The sequence below is a fragment of the Gossypium hirsutum genome, chromosome A12 (assembly GCF_007990345.1).
Source record: "Gossypium hirsutum isolate 1008001.06 chromosome A12, Gossypium_hirsutum_v2.1, whole genome shotgun sequence".
NCBI classification, from domain to species: Eukaryota; Viridiplantae; Streptophyta; class Magnoliopsida; order Malvales; family Malvaceae; genus Gossypium; species Gossypium hirsutum.
This window is the reverse complement of record NC_053435.1, coordinates 37,249,048-37,265,335: the sequence shown is the minus strand read 5'-3', so window position 1 is coordinate 37,265,335 and position 16,288 is coordinate 37,249,048. Positions and strand designations below refer to the sequence as shown.

Here is a 16,288-nt window from a genome sequence, read left to right as displayed (position 1 = left end):
AAAATAGTCATTTTTACCATTTTGTCCACAACTTGGTATTTTGCTGATTTTAGCCCGAATTTTGATTTTCCTTGCTCTATCATTTCAAATATAGCCTAATTAGGACCCATATTATTCAAATCAACCCAAAATCATATTTTGGAAAAATTACAATTTTGCCTCTAAACTTTCACATATTTACACTTTTGCCCCAAATCTCATAAATTAAACTTCATCCTATTTTCTTATGTTTTATGATATGCTTATCATTTTTCCCTTCTACAGCAACATCCAATTCTCACTCTAACATGTACTTATGAATATGAGGTATTTTTACCGATTATGTCATTTTAGTCGTTTCTACGTAAAATTACTTAGAAAAAGTTGTTTAACATAATCTCAAGATTCATATTCTACCATAAAACATCAAAATTCATGCATATCATTCATGGGTAAATTTTTAAATATAAACCCTAGCTCAAAATATTGGTAGAAACAGGTAAACCGAGCTACGAGGATTTTAAAAATGTAAAGAACATTAAAAAGGGGCATAAAAATCACTTACAACCAAGGCTTAAAAGTGTTGAAAGCCTAGCTATGGTGGAGAGCAAAATTTGGCAGTAACTTATGGAGAAGATGATCATTTTTGTGTTATTTTTCCCATTTTATTTCATTTAATATCAAAATAACCAAAATGTCCTTCCTTATTAAACTTTCAAAAATTCCATCCATGTCCAATTTTTGTCCATAAACTTAGAAAGTGGTCAAATTTCTATTTAAGACCTCCTAATTAATATTTCAAAGCAATTTCATACTAGAAACTTCTAGAATGCAAATTTTGTAACTTATTCAATTTAGTCCCTAATTTCAAATTAAGCACTTTATGCATAGAATTTCTTCACGAAATTTTCACACAATCATGCAATCATATCATAGACCTGAAAATAATCATGAAATAATTATTTATATCTCGGATTTGTGGTCCTGAAACCACTATTCTGATTAGGCCCTAATTCGGGATATCACACATGTGGCTACGTATGAAGCACTATGTACAAGCTTTCTGTGTATCCAATAGTATTCTAAGTGTTCAACAGGTAAATCAATGAGTTATTCGACAAGTCAATGATGAGGAATTATGAGAATGTGATACGAGTTGGTATAGGTATGTACGAAAAACTCATATGAATGGGCCCGTATAAAGGACTATATTTTGTGTACAAATGGTTTTAATTTGGGCAAAATTTTATGGCTCAGTTTTGTATGAATGTTTATGTTTAAGTCTAGTAAAGCCTCGGACCCTATCCCGGTGTCGAATACGGGTAAGGGGTGTTACATAACACATGAGTAGCGTTTATTAGTTAGGATCATTTGAAAATAATTTATCACTTAAAGATCGATTACTAATAGTCCTATTAATACTTACCTTACGGTTTTGGATTCTTGAAAAGATGATTTCTAATCGAACTTAGGGGTCTCCCGTATTATTATCGTTTGGTCCTTCAAATGATATGGAATAATATTAGTACAATAATAAATAAATAAATAATGATAAAAAATGTAACATTGTCCTTTTGGCCACTATACCATTTGGCCATGATATGAAATCACCAAGAAAAGGATTTTACCAATCTAAATAACCCACACTTACAAATTGATTAAACCGGGATGGATAATAAATCGAGAAAGGAATGAGCTCATGAGTTGAGCAATCTAAAAGAATCGTTAAAGCAAAGTGAGTATAAATTTAATCAATATGCAGAATGAAAAAATAGAGAAGGAAGAAAAGGGAATAAATTCAACCACCGGAGGCGGCAGTCCGGCAGTTGCTGCTATGGTCCGGTGACGAGGGAGCGGTGGTCCAGCGATGATTGATAAAAAGGAACAATATGGGTTTCGGCGCAACAATGTTGGATAAGAAAATAAAATGGAGGGAGAGAAACGGAGGAGAAAAGAAACTCCTGGTAGCTCATGGCGGTGATCACAAAAGCAATGAGAGGAGAAAAAGGAGAGGAGGTGCGGTGAGTACAATGCGCAGTGGTTAGTGGTGAAGGATTCGGTCACAGTGGAGGAAAGGGGCAAAAGTTAAAAGAAAAGGTGGTGATTTTTTTACAAAATGGATAAAAAAAGAAATGAAAAAGAAAGAAAATGAGAGTAAGAGAGAGGTAGGGACGACAAAGGGGTGGTGAAAGCTTGGTCAACCATGACTAGGTTCAATGAACCTCAATTAAAGGTAAGGTAAGAAGTCTTGGCAAAAAGAGGGAAAAATGGAGTGAAATGGGGGATCATGCTTCCTTAACTTAAGTTTGACTTATATTGGAGGAAAGAAATCCTCCTATTTATGGTGAAAATGGGGTGGATCCGTTGATGGCAAGCACTAAAAGCACATGGAAATGTCTAAAAATTTAAAAAAAAAAAAAGAAAAGAAAAAAGAGTGTGAACATGAGGGCTTAAACTTAGGACCACTAAGATAGCTAAAGAGTTATTAAACCATTAAACTACACACTTCCTTATTTTTATTTTAACAGAAAATATTTAAACACATGGGATGACATTTGCTAAGGGTTTAAATTATTGACATAGGAATATAGCTCAATAGCTAGATTAAATTAATTCTTTAATTGTTTGAAAAAAATTAAGGGAATTTTAGTTTTCCAAGTTAATAATTAGCTCTATTAGAAAAAATTTAGTAGAGATGGATCAATTAACTAACACATTGGATGAAATTGTAATCATAGGGTTTTACTATTTATTAATTTTTTTAATCTGCATAACTTATTTTCATTTCTTTTATTTAGTTAGAAAATTAAATTATCGATTAATTTGGATAGGTTTTAAAATAATATTTGGTGATTGGCATGTTAATTAGTATTAATTTTTGGTGGGATCTATATTTTATACTATTTGTAACGTACATATACTTGCGTGTGCAATTTTCGATCAAGAGACATAACATATACAATAGCTTTCTTCTCATTTATTTTCCTTCTTGTTCCTTCCTTACCCCAATTCAAATAAATACTAAATATTTTGTTGGAAAAATTGCATTTTATGGGAACTTTGAGGCATATTCTTAATACATAAAGGTAGAGAGTTGAATCATATTACTATGGTTTCATATTTTACTCCATGAGACCTTTACAACTGTATATCATATGCTCAAAATGGTTGAGTGATGAATGAGAAATTGATACTCAAAGTAAGCCACTTGAAAATATTGTTGAGGAAAAGTAAAAGCTTAAATCCCACATTAGTTAAATTCCAACATGTGAGATGTGCTTATATATGTGAACCCTCTTAAAAGGCAATTGAATGACTAACCTTGTAACATTGTCTTGCATGTAGGGGGTGAAGCTCTAAACTCAATAGGGTTAGAGTGCACAACGTGGGCAACACGAAATATTTGGACATGTTGGCCCAAATAGGCTTACGAACTTTTAGCCCAACACGAATTTATTTTTTCTTAGTAGACATAACCTACTAAATTTCTAAATTTTCCACTATCCTAAATGTCTATAAAAGGTTGTGTATTCTATAAGATAAAATACACATTCGACTAATTTCTTATACCGAAATTCTGTTCATTTCAAAACTCTTCTTTTTGCTTCTCCGTATTTTTTACAATATTCCAATGATAGAAAAAGGCAAAGTTCATTCGTTGATCGTTGTAGAGGTGCTATTACTTTGATCACTGCTGTTGTTGTATCCTGGGAGACATTCGACCAACGTTTCTCCAAGTATCGTAAGAGCGGCCGAATCTGTTTTAAGGAAATTGTGTTTCACATGCCTCAATGTTTTGTAAAATCTCTATTCTTTTTTATTTCAACTTTTTATTATAATTTTATTTGATTTTTCGTATTTAATAAATTAATTATAAATCATTTTATTTATATTTTAGTTCATATGTATTTATTTATAATTAATTATATATATGTTTGCTAACATGTATTATTGTCCAACATATTTTTTAAAATAATATTTTATCTCTAACAATTAAATTAAGGTGTCACTTAACACCGAAGTGCGTATATCACCTAACCCGGTGACAAGAAAGGTAAAATTAGCACAAAATAAAAGAAATCAATCTTATAAATTTTAGAATTTAATGTTTTTTTTTCCTTTTTTACTTTTAAGGATCTGGCAGTGCTTCATAATTCCTACAGCACATTCCAATTTCTAAAGCTACAAGAGTAGCCTATACTCTCTTGTTGCATGGCCATGCAATACGTTTGGGTTGTTAATTCAAGTTCTACCTTAAAAAAATTTATTGATTTAGTAGACATTAAGTTCAAATCTAAACTGTTCGTTTTATTTATTTATTTAAGATTACATTGTTTCACTTATAATTTACATATTTTATTATTAAAATAATTTAATATCTTTATAAATTCTTAAAAACCTAAATTTTACTCACCACCCGCGAGCCAACTAAGTTCCAATTTGTTTCCCTTATAGAATGCAAATTATATATTTAAACTATAAAATAAAATAAATTTTTGTGTGAATAAGGTCAATATTTTAAAATATGAGGCTGTTAATTAAAAAAAAGAAAAAACAGTTGCTTTTTTTGTTGCTAAAAAGTACAAAATAAACAAAGCTAGCGAAGGAAGTGTGTTTCGGTTATGATGATTGATACCTTAAGAAAGGAAAGAGAGTAAAAGTCTCTCTTTTGGGCTTGTACTTTTTCTGAATGTCTCCTAATTTAATCAGTTTGTAGAAAATTTCTTCATTGCTTTACAACATAACAAATAACTCCACTTGTGAATGTTTTGATCCATAAGAAAATGGCGAGTAGGAAAGTAGAGAAGTTGACATCAATAGATGCACAGCTAAGGCTATTGGCACCTGCCAAAGTCTCGGAATATGATAAGTTGGTGGAATATGATGCTTTGCTATTGGATCGTTTTCTTGATATTCTTCAAGATTTACATGGGGAAGATATCAGAGAAACGGTAATTAATCCTTTCTGGCTTCATTCCCTCTCTCAAATCATTACTATGATTATTAATAATGTTAAAATGTTGATGTTAGGTTCAAGAATGTTATGAACTTTCAGCTGAGTATGAAGGAAAGCATGACCCTAAAATATTGGAAGAGCTTGGGAAAGTCATAACAAGTTTGGATCCAGGGGACTCAATCGTTGTAACCAAATCGTTCTCCCACATGCTTAACTTAGCCAATTTGGCTGAGGAGGTTCAAATTTCATATAGAAGGAGGATCAAGATGAAAAAAGTGTTAGGTGTGGGTCCCACTATGTGGGAAACCCATATTTTCTGCCATAATGTTTTGTCTTTCTTTGATTTTGTCAAAAGCCAATTTTTTTTATGTGTGGGATGTGGGCAGCCTTTCTATTATTATTGAGTGTCAAATTCTCAATTCAAAAGAGAAAAAAAACAGAGAGTGAGATTGAAGCTCGTTGGAGAAAAAGAGAGAATAGAAAAAAATCAGTTTTTCAAGCTTGGTGTAGCAGTGATCAACTCCTCGATCGAAGGTCCATCCGTGGTTCGATTGAGCTGATTTTTGGACAGCAGCTAGGTGATAAGGTGTTCTTGACTTTGTACAGTCGGATTTTTCATCCGAGACTTGTAGCGTCGGAAATACCCATTTTTCAGTAGCTACGTTTTTGGTGATTTTCTCTCATTTTTCTCTCTTTTGCTAAAGATTACATATTGTTAGCCTTGTCGGAGTTGAATGCTTGTTGTAGGCTTGATATTGTGATCTTGTAGCCGAACATTTGATGATAGTGGAGCTCTTTATCGGACTCTAAAGTCCCGTGGTTTTTACCCTTGATTTAGAGGGGTTTTCCACGTAAAAATATCGGTGTCTCTATTTATTTTTGTTGTGGTTGCATTAGTTGATTTGTGGTTGATTAAGGTTGCTAGAGAACATATCTTGTGCTATTGTGCTTGCCATAATTTTTGACAGGAGTTATAAGGAGAGAAAGAACACCGGTTGTGCTTTCGCTTTGTTTCGGTTGTTCGGTTTCTTCCCAACAAACTGGTACCAGAGCTTGGTTATTGTGTCAAGATAATTATGGAAATTAATACGAGCAAGATGATTATGTTGAATGGCACAAATTATCAACTTTGGCAGAATAAAATGAAGGACTTGTTGTTTGTGAAGGCTTTGCATCTTCCGGTCTTTACTACTCAAAAACCCTATTTGAAAAGTGATGAAGAATGGGAATTTGAGCATCAACAAGTGTGTGGCTTTATTCGGCAATTTGTTGAAGAAAATGTTTACAACCACATTGATCAAGAGACACATGCTCGAACATTGTGGGAGAAGCTTGAAAGCTTGTATGCTTCGAGGTCGGGCAATAACAAGTTGTTTTTGCTGAAGAAAATGATGGCGCTAAAATATAAAGAAGGAATGTCTATAGCTGACCATGTTAGTGAATTTCAGAGTGTGATGAATCAGTTGCTTGGTATGGGTGTCAAATTTGATGACGAGATTTTAGGACTTTGGTTGCTTGCTACTCTACCAGACTCTTGGGAGACCTTTCGAGTCTCACTCATTAATTCTGCCCCACAGGGTATTATTACTTTGGATTTGGCTAAGAGTGGTGTGTTGAATGAAGAGGTTAGAAGAAGATCTCAGGGTTCTACATCACTGTCCGAGGTGTTGGTTATCGAGAACAGGGGGAGAAACAGAGACAAAGATGGAAAGGGTAGAGATAAAAGCCGAAGCAAGTCAAGATCGAGATACAAGAATCTTGAGTGTCATCATTGTGGTAAGAAAGGTCATATCAAGAAATATTGCTTCAAGTGAAAGAAAGAGAACAAAGGTGGTGGTGATAAACACGATCGGAATGACGATGAAAAATCCGAGCGTGTTGCTACTGTTACTCGTGAAGATCTGTTAGTTATTTGTGATGAGAATTTGGTCAACCTAGCATGCGACGAGACTAGTTGGGAGATTGATACTGGTGCATCACTTCATGTCACGTCGAGGAAGGAATTTTTCACATCTTATACTCCTGGTGATTTTGAGGTATTGAAGATGGGTAATGATGGTTTGGTTTCGGTTATTGGTATGGGAGATGTTAGCTTGGTAAGTAACAATGGAACAAAGTTAACTCTCAAGGATGTCAGACATGCACCGGATGTCCGTTTGAATTTGATTTCTGCAGGAAAGCTTGATGATGAGGGATTCTGTAACACCTTCAATGAAGGGCAGTGGAAGCTGACTAAAGGCTCATTGGTTGTGGCTCGAGGAAAGAAGAGCTCAAATTTGTACTTGATGCAAGCTTTGACTTCTCGAGAGACGGTGAATGTGACACTGAATGACAACTCAACTGAGTTGTGGCATAAACGACTCAGTCACATGAGTGAGAAGGGGCTTAGCTGTTTAGCGAAGAAGAATCAACTTTCGGGTTTAAAGAATGCTACACTGAAGAATTGTGCTCATTGTCTAGCAGGAAAGCAGAGAAGAGTTTCATTTAGAAGCCATCCTCCAGATAGGAAATCAGAGTTGCTAGAGTTGGTCCATTCAGATGTTTGTGGTCCGATAAAAGTAAGATCACATGGTGGTGCACTTTACTTTGTGACTTTCATTGATGATTGTTCAAGAAAGCTATGGGTTTACACTTTGAAGTCTAAAAATCAAGTCTTTGAGGTGTTTAAATAGTTTCAAGCATCAGTTGAAAGGGAAACTGGGAAGAAGTTGAAGTGCATTCGTACTGATAATGGTGGAGAGTACACAGGGTCGTTTCATGAGTATTGTCTGCGACAGGGAATCAGACATCAGAGAACACCACCAAAGACTCCACAATTAAATGGGTTAGCTGAAAGAATGAACCGAACATTGATTAAGAGAGTCAGATGTTTGTTGTCAGATGCAAAGTTACCAAGATCATTTTGGGCTGAAGCTTTGAATACAGTGACACATGTGATAAATCTGTCTCCTAGTGTTCCTTTGAAAGGTGATGTGCCAGATAGAGTTTGGTTTGGTAAAGACGTGTCATATGATCACCTACGTGTGTTCGGTTGTAAAGCATTTGTTCATGTTCCAAAGGATGAAAGATCCAAGTTGGATGCCAAGGCTCGACAATGCATTTTTATTGGTTATGGTCTAGATGGTGAGTTTGGTTATAGACTCTATGATCCAGTTCAGAAGAAACTCGTGAGAAGCAGAGATGTTGTCTTCATTGAGGATCAGACCATTGATGACATTGATAAGACGGAGAAAGTGGATTCACAAGGTAGTGGTGACTTGATCGATGTGAATCCGGTTCCCCTAGACTCTTCACCAGATCCTATCCAGGATGATGTGCATGGTGATGTTAGTGGTGACCATCAGACTATAGGTGACTTTGATACTCCCATGGATGATGTTGTGAATGATCAACAACAAGCACCTATAGCTCCACCAGCAGTTCCACTTCGAAGGTCTTCTAGAGATCGATGATCTTCTATCAGGTATTCTCCTGATGAATATGTTCTTTCGACTGACGGGGGAGAACCTGAATGTTATGAAGAGGCTATGGAGAGTGAATGCAAAGATCAGTGGGTTGAAGCGATGAAAGACGAACTTCAATCCTTGCATGAGAACCATACTTTTGGATTGGTGAAACTGCCTAAGGGCAAAAGAGCTTTGAAGAATCAGTGGGTTTACAGGTTGAAGCAAGAAGAGAAGTCTTCATCTCTATGATACAAAGCTAGATTGGTCGTCAAGGGTTATACTCAGAAAAAGGGGGTTGATTTTGAAGAAATATTTTCTCCGTTTGTGAAGATGTCCTCTATCAGAACTATACTGAGTTTGGTAGCTTGTTATGACCTAGAGGTTGAACAAATGGATGTGAAAACTGCTTTTCTTCATGGTGACTTGGAAGAAGAGCTTTACATGGAGTAGCCAGAGGGTTTTGTTGCACAAGGGAAAGAGGACTATGTGTGCAGATTGAAGAAGAGCTTGTATGGTTTGAAGCAAGCTCCAAGGCAATGGTACAAGAAGTTTGAGTCTGTTATGGGGGAGCAAGGCTACAAGAAAACTACTTCTGATCATTGCGTGTTTGTTAAGAGATTCTCTGGTGATGATTTTATTATTCTTTTGCTCTATGTTGATGATATGCTTATTGTTGGTTAGAATGCTTCTAGAATTGAGAAGTTGAAACAAGAGTTGAGTAAATCCTTTGCAATGAAGGATTTGGGGCCAGCAAAGCAAATTCTTGGCATAAGACTGACACGTGATAGAAAGGCCAAGAAATTATGGTTATCACAAGAGAGGTACATTGAGAAAGTACTTCAAAGGTTTAGTATAGACAAAGCTAAAGCGGTGAATACTCCTTTTGCTATGCACTTTAGATTGAGTGTTAAGCATAGTCCTTCCACAGAAAAGGAGAAGGAAGAGATGCAGAAAATTCCTTACTCTTCAGCCGTGGGTAGTTTGATGTACGCAATGGTTTACACGAGACCAGACTTGGCTTATGCCGTTGGTACAGTTAGTCAGTTTCTTTCTAATCCATGCAGAGAGCATTGGAATGCAGTGAAGTGGATTATGAGATATCTTCGTGGCACTTCCAACATGAAACTTTGTTTCGGCAATGAGAAACCTGTTCTTGTTGGGTATACAGATTCAGACATGGCCGGAGACATTGACTCGAGGAGATCTACTTCAGGTTACTTAATCACTTATGCAGGGGGAGCTGTGGCATGGCAATCGAGACTGCAAAACTGTGTTGCATTGTCCACCACCGAATCAGAGTTCATTGCAGCAACCGAAGCGTGTAAGGAGATGCTTTGGATGAAGAAGTTTGTGCATGAGCTTGGTTTTACTCAGGAGAAGTATGTCCTGTACTGTGATAGCCAGAGTGCTATTCATCTTGGTAAGAACTCAACTTTTCATGCTAGATCTAAGCATATTGATGTGAGGTACCATTGGATACGAGATGTTCTTGAAGCTAAGCTGTTAGAGCTTGAGAAGATACACACTAATGATAATGGTGCTGATATGTTGACGAAGGCCTTACCAAGAGGAAAGTTTGAAGCATGTTGTTTGACCTCCGGTATGGAGGCATTCCCCACATAGTTGGAAGGGGAGATTTGTTAGGTGTGGGTCCCACTATGTGGGAAACCCATATTTTCTGCCATAATGTTTTGTCTTTCTTTGATTTTGTCAAAAGCCAATTTTTTTTATGTGTGGGATGTGGGCAGCCTTTCTATTATTATTGAGTGTCAAATTCTCAATTCAAAAGAGAAAAAAAACAGAGAGTGAGATTGAAGCTCGTTGGAGAAAAAGAGAGAATAGAAAAAAATCAGTTTTTCAAGCTTGGTGCAGCAGTGATCAACTCCTCGATCGAAGGTCCATCCGTTGTTCGATTGAGCTGATTTTTGGACAGTAGCTAGGTGATAAGGTGTTCTTGACTTTGTACGGTCGGATTTTTCATCTAAGACTTGTAGCGTCGGAAATACCCATTTTTCAGTAGCTACATTTTTTGTGATGTTCTCTCATTTTTCTCTCTTTTGCTAAAGATTACATATTGTTAGCCTTGTCGGAGTTGAATGCTTGTTGAAGGCTTGATATTGTGATCTTGTAGCCGAACATTTGATGATAGTGGAGCTCTTTATCGGACTCTAAAGTCCCGTGGTTTTTACCCTTGATTTAGAGGGGTTTTCCACGTAAAAATATCGGTGTCTCTATTTATTTTTGTTGTGGTTGCATTAGTTGATTTGTGGTTGATTAAGGTTGCTAGAGAACATATCTTGTGCTATTGTGCTTGCCATAATTTTTGACAGGAGTTATAAGGAGAGAAAGAACACCGGTTGTGCTTTTGCTTTGTTTCGGTTGTTCGGTTTCTTCCCAACAAAAAGGAGACTTTACTGATGAAAGCTCAGCAACCACTGAATCTGACATTGAAGAGACTCTCAAGAGATTAGTGGGACAATTGAACAAGTCACCTGATGAAGTTTTTGATGCTCTTAAGAATCAGACTGTAGATTTGGTCTTCACTGCCCATCCAACTCAGTCTGTTCGAAGATCTTTACTCCAAAAGCATAGAAGGTTCGTCTCATTCCACTCTGTCTCAGCATTTTAAAATATCTCATATATTTTGTCATTGTCAAACTTTCAGGATTCGTGAGTGTTTGACTCACTTGTATGCTAAAGACGTTATGCCAGATGATAAGCAGGAACTAGATGAGGCGCTACAAAGGTAGGTATGAATATTCCCATCAACTAATTTTTGCATGTAAGATTAAATAATAAATTGATCTTTCTATTAAGAATTCATCATTGTACACCAATACACTCGTGTAACTGTTTAGTTATTCCGTAAACCCCTCTAATTTTTAATAACAGAAATGGATGAAAATTTTAAACAGAAAAGACCAATTTGCTCTTTAATCTAATGTATAGGGATTAATTTACTCTTTTCTTGAGTAAAGAAGATAAAACACAATCTAATTTTTAATAAAGAGGCCTCCATAGTACTTTTGTCTAATTCAAACTACTAATATGTGTATCTATATATTCTTATAATCTTTTAGATATTTGATTGAAATTTCTTTTGTATACAAGAGGTTTCTTCATTGCTTTTTTATTATATAGAGTGCCAACTTTCATTTTTTTAATGTTTTAATTTTCTTACTATATTAAATGAGAAATGTGTCATCTTTTAAATTTTTTATGGAAATTATAAAAATTTCAGTATGACGTATCAAATAAGAAAAAAAATATTATTTATATGCAAAAGGATTTTTTTTTTAGATAATGCCTTTTTAATCCACTTATAGAGTTAAAAAAAATAGAACTGTTTATGTATCAAATAATATTCATTTTATTTTCACTTGGATATATTTTAACCAAAAGTTTTACCCATACATCTCGTTTGTCTCTCAAAATTTTGGATATTATAGAGATTGATATACACCTATAACAGTATTTTAGATTCAACTCATATTTTATTTTAATTTTCTAATAAAAATATATATTACATTATTAATAATATTAATTAGTGAGATTTAGATCATATCTTTAATAAAATTTACAAATGTAATTTCATTTATTTATATTATTTTATTTTATTTAATAATATAATATTAATACATTTTTATATAAAATTTAAATATTTTAACTAAAATTTATTATTTTTACTTCATTTAGGAATAAAACTAATTTTACTAAAATTTGAAACAATGGAATGTTATAAAGAATTAAATTAGTAAAGAGTGTATTTTATACTTTATGGTTGTTGTTATAGATAAAAATTATTATAGGAGATAAAAATAAATTATAAAAAATCGGTTAATTTTTAAAATAAAATGTTGTTATAGAGGTTAATTATTATACATAAGGTTAACTGTATTTATAAGTCATTCCAAATCACTATTTCAATGGTTATATTATTTTCTTACTGAAATCCAAAAATTCATATGAAAATCTTCTAACAAGAAAGTTTATGTCAAGCCATAACTGATGATTTGAACAAGTAAATATGAGGCTTAAAAAATAACAAAAAATAGCAATAATGAGGTTAATATGTTGATTGACATGCTCACAACTATTTCTCTTTTATTAAATACAGATTCAAGCTGCTTTCCGCACAGATGAGATCCGAAGAAACCCTCCCACCCCACAAGATGAGATGAGGGCAGGAATGAGCTACTTCCACGAAACCATCTGGAAAGGTGTACCACAATTTTTGCGTCGTATCGACACAGCTTTGAAGAACATAGGGATAAATGAACGTGTTCCTTATAATGCCCCTCTTATTCAATTCTCTTCATGGATGGGAGGGGATCGTGACGGTATCCTTCTCTTCCACATTCAACTATTTTAATTCCAACATCTCTAAGTGTGAGATGTCTATTTGATGTGGTACGCAGGAAATCCCTGGGTAACTCCTGAAGTTACAAGAGATGTATGCTTATTGGCTAGAATGATGGCTGCTAACTTGTACTTCTCTCAAATAGAGGATCTTATGTTTGAGGTATTACATTTATGGATAGAACGTAGTCGATGATTTATTACAATTTTGATCCATTCTTCATGTTTCTTCTGTTTTCAGTTGTCAATGTGGCGATGCAATGATGAACTTCGCCTTCGTGCAGATGAGCTTCTTAGGTCTTCAAGAAAAGATGCAAAGCATTACATAGGTTCTAACTATCATCTTAACCATGTGTTTTTTAGATTGGTTTTAGTTTATCACTAATCACTAGTTTTTCTTGAAGAGGACTTTGTATTAAAAGTTAGATTGCATTTTATTTTCTCTACTCAAAAAATGATCAAATTAGTGTTTATATGTTAGATTAAAAAGCAAATTGGTTATTCTATTAAATATTTCATCCGTTTTTACTATTAAAAATTGATCATTTTATGTCAGAATGAGGTACATGTGGCACGCCATGTGTAGTTGTTTGATTGTTCTATTAACCACGCTAGTTTTTAACAACGATGAAATTTTTAACAGAAATAACTAAATTGCTCTTAGATCAAATATATAAGGATTAATATGTTTATTTATTAAGTAAATAAAACAAAATATAATCCAACTAGAAGTATCCGTAGCACTGTATGGTTTGTTTGATTTTGAAATTTGTTTGAGCTCAGAATTTTGGAAACGGATTCCACCAAATGAGCCCTATCGTGTTATTCTTGGTGACTTGAGGGGCAAGTTATACAACACACGTGAACGCGCTCGTAACCTACTGGCCAATGGGATTTCTGACATTCCTGAAGAAGTAACTTTCACAAATGTGGAACAGGTTTCTTTTAAAATCCTTCAAATCATCTTCATTTTCGCTTTCCATAAAAAGCTTTTTTTGTTTTTGTTGACTGGTTCAATTTTGATTTCCTGTAGTTCCTGGAGCCTCTTGAGCTCTGCTATAGATCACTTTGCGCCTGTGGTGATAGATCAATAGCTGATGGAAGCCTTCTTGATTTCTTACGACAAGTTTCCACTTTTGGGCTTTCACTTGTAAGACTTGATATCCGACAGGAGTCTGACAGGCACACTGATGTCCTTGATGCCATTACAAGGCATCTAGATATTGGATCTTATCGAGAATGGCCTGAGGAACGCCGACAAGAATGGCTCTTATCTGAACTCAGAGGGAAACGACCTCTATTCGGCCCTGATCTTCCCAAAACAGAGGAAGTAGCTGATGTGTTGAACACATTCCATGTCATTTCAGAACTACCGCCAGATAACTTCGGTGCCTATATAATCTCAATGGCAACAACCCCATCTGATGTGCTTGCGGTTGAGCTTTTACAACGTGAATGCCATGTGAAACAACCGTTACGGGTTGTTCCATTGTTCGAAAAGCTCGCTGATCTCGAAGCTGCTCCTGCTGCTGTGGCTCGTCTCTTCTCTATAGATTGGTATATTAACCGGATCAATGGAAAGCAAGAAGTAATGATAGGTTACTCAGATTCTGGTAAGGATGCTGGTCGTCTCTCTGCTGCTTGGCAGCTGTACAAGACACAAGAGGAACTTGTAAAGGTGGCAAAGCAGTATGGTGTTAAGCTTACGATGTTCCATGGTCGAGGAGGGACAGTTGGACGTGGAGGGGGACCAACACATCTTGCTATACTGTCTCAACCACCCGACACAATTAATGGATCACTTCGTGTAACAGTTCAAGGTGAAGTTATAGAACAATCATTTGGAGAGAAGCACTTGTGCTTCAGGGCACTCCAACGTTTTACTGCTGCTACGCTTGAACATGGAATGCATCCCCCTGTGTCACCAAAGCCTGAATGGCGTGCACTCATGGATGAAATGGCAGTTGTTGCAAGGAATACCGTTCTGTAGTCTTCCAGGAACCTCGATTTGTTGAATACTTCCGTCTGGTAAGTATTTCACCATTATTTGGTACCGACAAATTTTGATTAAAAGTACTTCCCAACAGTGAATTTTGAATGGTTGCAGGCAACACCAGAATTGGAGTATGGTCGGATGAATATTGGCAGTCGACCATCAAAAAGAACGCCAAGTGGAGGCATTGAAACCCTCCGTGCAATCCCCTGGATCTTTGCGTGGACTCAAACAAGATTTCATTTGCCTGTGTGGCTTGGCTTCGGGGCTGCTATTAAGCATGTGATCGACAAGGATAAAAAGAATCTCCAAATTCTTCAGACCATGTACAACCAATGGCCTTTCTTTAAGGTCACAATGGACTTGATAGAAATGGTGTTTTCCAAGGGAAACCCTGGAATCGCTGCTTTATATGAGAAGCTGCTAGTATCTCAAGATCTCTGGCCTTTCGGACAGAAATTGAGAACTAACTATGAAGATACGAACCGTCTTGTTCTGGAGGTAATATATAGGATATATTCATCATAGGGTTAATCAAAATTAACTCTCTTCCATTCCATTGTAGGCTGCTGGACACAAAGATCTTCTTGAAGGAGACCCATACTTGAAGCAGAGACTTCGTCTTCGTGATGCTTACATCACAACTCTTAATATGTGCCAAGCGTACACTTTGAAAAGGATCCGAGACCCTGATTATCACACCAAAGTGAAGCCTCCTTTAGCCAAGGAATCCACGCAGTCAAGCAAGCCTGCTGCGGAACTTGTGAACCTTAACCCTAAAAGCGAGTATGCTCCTGGTATTGAAGACACACTTATTTTGACCATGAAGGGTATAGCTGCTGGCATGCAAAACACTGGTTGAAACCCCTCTTCCTTTCTTATTCTCAATTTATTTGTATGAAATGCGTTGCCTTTCAAGGCCCGATTTGCATCCAATAAATCCTTTATTATTTTTTTTTTTCTGGTTTAATCATCTAGAACTGGAAACAACTTTTTTTTTCCCCTTCTCTTTCGATAAGAGGACCATCTTCAAATATGCATGAAGGTGAAAAACATGGATACCATGGGCGAAAATTTTCCCCTTTGAGTGTGTTGTTTACCATCTGAATTCCAAACATGCTTTATGAGTGGTTTATTATTATTATTATTATTATTATTAGAAAAACTCATGGAAATAGTTTGAGTACTAAATTAATTACCAAAATATATAAAATCAATTGGAAGGGAGGAGATAGTGGTGTTTAGGCCAGGGTGGAGCCTGAGTGTAATATTAATATATTTTATACTTATTTAAGTTCGGTTTGATAAAAAATTTGGGCCTTAATTTTTTCTAAATTAGCTCATATTTACAAAAAACTAATTCACCATCCAAATTATTTTCTCTACTTTTTTAAAAAATATATTTATATTTATATTTTAATATTTAATAATTTTATACAATTTTTCATTTATTGAAATTTTTATATACTTGTCTTAAATTTTTTTTAATGTTTACATTAGAGTAGTATTATATATTTAGTATAGGTTTATTTTTTTAATGTGTTCTAAATTACA

At 35.2% G+C, this 16,288-nt stretch overlaps 1 pseudogene; it reads left to right on the top strand.

Moving 5' to 3' along the window:
- The first annotated feature begins 4,701 nt into the window (after positions 1–4,701).
- On the top strand, positions 4,702–15,779 carry LOC107925760 (phosphoenolpyruvate carboxylase 1-like; annotated as a pseudogene).
- Positions 15,780–16,288: the final 509 nt, after the last annotated feature.